This window comes from Mustela erminea, chromosome 14 (assembly GCF_009829155.1).
Source record: "Mustela erminea isolate mMusErm1 chromosome 14, mMusErm1.Pri, whole genome shotgun sequence".
In the NCBI taxonomy this organism is placed as follows: Eukaryota; Metazoa; Chordata; class Mammalia; order Carnivora; family Mustelidae; genus Mustela; species Mustela erminea.
Genome location: NC_045627.1, coordinates 36,619,095 through 36,624,189, shown reverse-complemented (window position 1 = coordinate 36,624,189; position 5,095 = coordinate 36,619,095).

Genomic DNA, 5,095 nt, shown 5'->3' with positions numbered 1-5,095 from the left:
CCCTCCGTGGGATGAGAGCTTATAAAGTTATTTTATTTTTTTAAAGATTTTTAATTTATTTAGTTATTTGACAGAGAGAGATCACAAGTAGGCAGAGAGGCAGGCTGAGAGAGAGAGAGGAGGAAGCAGGCTCCCTGCTGAGCAGAGAGCCTGACGCGGGACTCGATCCCAGGACCCTGAGATCATGACCTGAGCCGAAGGCAGTGGCTTAACCCACTGAGCCACCCAGGCGCCCTAAAGTTATTTTTGTAACTATAGCTTTATTATCTTCACAGGAATCCTCTGTCCCAACACCTGGACCCTGTCAGGAGTCTTGTCCAGTTATCCCAAGGACACAGTAAACAACGCAGCCTTTTCCTGATGTGCCATCCTTCGCCTATGGGCTGGTTGGGTCTCCTAAGGTGATTGCCCTTTCATAGGCGGAAAGTCTGAAAACGAATTGGTTGTGTGATGGGTGAAAAGGGCCAGAGACCTGTTGACACTGAGCACCCCCAGTTCTGAGGACTCTTGGAGGGACTCCGTGTCCTGTCCTGCCGTGTGCAGCACGAGGGGCCACTCTAAGCGGGGGTCTCCATGAATGAATGGCCTCTTGACTTCCCCAAGGCCATGCAGCCCTCAACAGACCAATGGAGCCGGAGGCAGGCGTCCGGTTGGGACCCCACAAACCACAGTCTGCCCGTCCCTATGCTGAGGACTTTCTCTTGGGGCCTGGAAGATGCATGAGTTGATTTGGGTTGGAATGGAGGGTGGAGCTGGCAAAGGAGGACGAGAGCCCCCTATCATTAGTCTACTGTGTATTCATCCAGAAACCCAGGTGAGAGCCAAACCGAGAGCTGGGCGGACAAAGCATTGCTATTAAGCTCTGTACCTTTTTGCATCCGTTTCCTCAGCTCACCCCTGAGAAGTGCCACTGACGAAAGATAGATGAGAAGGAGGTAACCCAAATGGGCTTCATTACAAGCAAACAATGTTGAATCGACAATAGCTTCCTTGTGGAATAACCCAATTATGTATGTTTATGGCATTTTATTGTCGGTTTTTTCTCTCTCAACACAAATGCTCCATAATCATTGTGGAAATTTTACAATTTTAGATAAGCAAAGAGAAGAAAATAAAAAGCACCCAAATGCCATCACCAGAGATAAGCACAGAGTCATTTGCTCTACATAGATATCCGTATGTTTTAAAATTTTGTACAGCTTTACTAAGGCAAATTTGAATACAACAAATTTCCCCCATCTGAATCATATACTTTGGTGACTTTTAGCTGATTGTGTAAGCACCACCACACCCAAGATATTCCAAGATATTCCCTTGTGCTTAACTGCAGTCAACCCTGTCCCCAACTCCCGGCCCCAATATCCACCCAAAATGTCATGTGCATGGACCCACACAGTGTGTAGCTTTTTGAGTCTGGTTTTTTCCATTTAGCATCATGTCCTTGAGACTGATCCGTGTTGTGTGTATCGGTCCTTTGTTCTTTTTATTGCTGAGTGGTATTCCCGTGTACGGCTATGTCACATTTTATTTCTCTGATCATCAGTTGATGGACATTTGGATGGTTATTCAGCTATGACTTTATGAATTATGAATAATGCTGCTATAAATGAATTCATGTAAATGTCCTTAGAGTAAATGTGTTTTCAGTTCTCTTGGCGTGGGTTTGCTGGGTTGTGTGGTGAATGTATAGTTTAACCACGTAAACAACCATCAAGGTATTGTCTGAAGCTGCTGCACCATTTTGCACTCCCATCAGCAGTGGATGAATGTTCCAGTTGTTCTCGCCAATGCTTAGTCGTACTACTCTTGAAAAAAGGTCCCTGAGGATTAGTGATGCTGGGCATCTTTTCATAGGCTCATTGGTCATTCGTAAATCTATTATAAATTTTTCCAAATGTGATTATATTGTAGAGACTATAGTACAATTTGCCCTAAATCTAAGAGGAACTAGTCACTAATAGATTATTATTTTCTTAGCGGGGGGGTAGTGGCAGGGGGAGAGGTGGAGAGAAACAGAAACTTAAGCAGGCTCCACACCCAGCATGGAACCCAACGTGAAGCCCAGTGTGGGGTTTGATCTCACAACCCTGAGATCATGACCTGAGCGAAAATCAAGAGTCGGGCACTTATCCGACTGAGCAGCCCAAGTGCCCCCTACTAATCGATGATTTTTAAGCCCATCAAGAATGGATTTGAAGCAAGATATGTAGAGAGAACATGTGTGAGAAGGGGATTAGGAGATTAGGAATGGCCTCTCTGGGAAGGTGACATTTGTATACAGCTGTGAATAAAGCAAGAGAGAAAGCCATGTGAATTGCTGAGGAAAGAACAAGGCAGATAGAATATCATTTGCAAGGCCCCTGAGACAGGAAAGGGATCAATGAAAAAGGAATTAATGCATATCGAAGGGTACTAAATTTCAAGAACTACATTTCTGGTCAACTGAAAACTGTTAAAATCCAGGCACAGTAAAGTGCTTTTGCCCGCGATATATTTCTCCCAAGAGACCATAAGCTCCATGAGACATGTCTGTTTCACTCACCTTTGCAGACTCAGATCTAGGACATTGCCTGGTACATAGGAGGCACTCAGTAAATGTCTGCTGAATGGGTGACATAATGAAATACACAAGTATTTATGACTATTCCCATATTACAGATGGGAAACCCAGGTCCCAGAGAAGGTAAGTTAACTCACTAAAGGGCCCATAACTAGATGGTGGTAAGATGTGGACTCACATCTTCATCTAGCCGGCCAGAAAGCACAGGTTTTGCAACTCCCCCATGCTGCCGTGGATTCTCCTTCCTGTATTTGGGAAATTGAGGTTTGGAATAAAACAGAGAGGCTTGATGGAGGTCCCCTTTGATCCAGAAATAAAACCAGCCAGCCACAGGCTCCAGGCTGCCGTTTTGGCTGGAAGACCACATTTCCATCACATTTAGTGGATTCCAAAACTTGGGGATGGAAGGCGTACCAGGAGTTTAACTAAAAAGGTAAAAACTTAGTTTGATCCAGTCCCACATCAAGTTTCCACAGGCTGAAAGCAATCATCCTTTTGCTTCCTGTGCCTTTGCAGCCCGTGATGGGGCCAGAGCTGCCCGGCAGGTTAGAGTTTGCCTTGCCTTGAGTTGTTTGTGTTCTCTTGCTAGCTGCAGTGCCTGGGCCTCTGAATCCTTGTCACCGACAAATGCAGCTGTTGTCATGTGCAAGCATCCAAATTAATGTGGGTGGAAAAACCCAAGTTTAGTGATTTGGGCAAATTAGTTTATCTGTCCCATGGCCAGGGGCTGTGTTAAATCCCTCTCTGTTTGAGGAGTAATCACTCCCCAGCCCACTCTGTCTTCCTCTCCACAGGGAGGTTAGAACAGCCCAAGTCAAGCTGTTTTTGTGATGGGGCAAGCTACATTTCCGTGTTTGGACCAGGCCCAAAGAAGAGTATTTTACACAACGTATTTTGTTCATTCACAGTGCTGTCTGGAGGTCCTCTGAAGCCACCTCTAATGGTCAAAATCACCCCTTTATTCTCCTCTAGTCCACGTCTTTGGAAAATGATTCCATTCCCTCTGCGATAAATTATAGACAATAAACTCATTATGAAAGCCCTGAGTGTTTATTTTCTGCTTTCCATCACATTAGTAGATTTCTCTCTTTTGCATCTTTACTGTGAATGAAAAGTCTCCAGACAAATAGCCATCCCCCCAGAAAAGGGAGACAGTAGGCTATGTTACCACTGACATGACTGCAGTATTCCCATTTTACAGATGGGAAAACAGAGTGACGTAGAGGCCCAAGAATGTCCTTGAGGCCCCCACATCTTGCAAGTGGGGGAAATCAACACCAAGTTTCAGGCTCTGTGGGCTGCAGTCCAGTGTTCTTGACAAATCACCAAGCTTCTTGGTGAGCTCCCTACTTTTAGGCATATGTGACAAGTTTAGATAAAACTTAAATCTGGTATGTGTATGCTCACCAAACGTAGTGTCTGCTGACTCTGGAAACATGGGCCTCTCACAGTGCAGCAGGCAGAGATAGAAAAGACAAAAGCTGACATGCGGTGTACTACTTTCTAAAGGAAATATCATGGTTGGCCAAAGAAGCAATGGAATAGCCCAAGGAGTGTCAGAAAAGAATTCCCTAAGAAGCTTGAAATAAGTCTTAAAAAAAAAAAAAAAGATTGTATTTATTTATTTGACAGAGAGAGAGATCACAAGTAGGCAGAGAAGCAGGCAGAGAGGGGGTGGGAAGCAGGCTCCCCGCTGAGCAGAGAGCCCGGTGTGGGGCTCCATCCCAGGACCTTGAGATCATGACCTGAGCTAAAGGCAGAGAATTAACCCACTGAGCCACCCAGGTGCTCCTTGAAATAAGTCTTGAATTAGAGACAGCCAGATGGAGAGCAGGGTTTGAAGCAGGGAAGTGATGCACTCAGATCTTCTTCTGTTAAAGCTTATACTGGCAGCGGGTAGAGAGCGACTCAGAGGGGAATGGAGCTGGAGACCAGTGAGAGAGGAGGTATGTGGGGGGCAACCCAGCAAGATAGGCCGGGACTGGCAAAGGCAGTAGGACTGGAGAAAGGACAGCACGTTCACAGGATGTTAGAGAGATCAATTCAGTATTTTCTGGTAACTACTAGGATGTGAGATGGGCCATCATTCTAGGATACTTCTAGCTGTCACGACTGGATGAAACAGAAGGTTTGAAAAATAGTCAAGTGCAAACTGTTGGTTGATCCAGAAGCTCAACAATGTCACCAAGGACCACACTGGCTCCTTTCCTTGGCTCTGCCATCTACAGTGTGAACCCGGTCCTCAGGCGGGCTTTCCTCATGGTGCAGAATGCAGAGATCAGCAATCAGATATACCTGCTTTCTTACTTACATTGAGAGAGAAAAAGAGAGAAGGAATATCTGAATAGCTCTTCCTGTGACTTTCTCCTAAGAGAACACAGTAACTTCTCAGAAGGAAGTAGGAAACTTATACTGGTTCATATTAAGTCAGGTGTCCTTTCCTGAACCAATCCCCATGGCTAGGATAATGCCACATTCTGAATTCCATGTTCTTTGATGGAATTCCGGAAAAGGAAAAGGGGATACGATTACAAT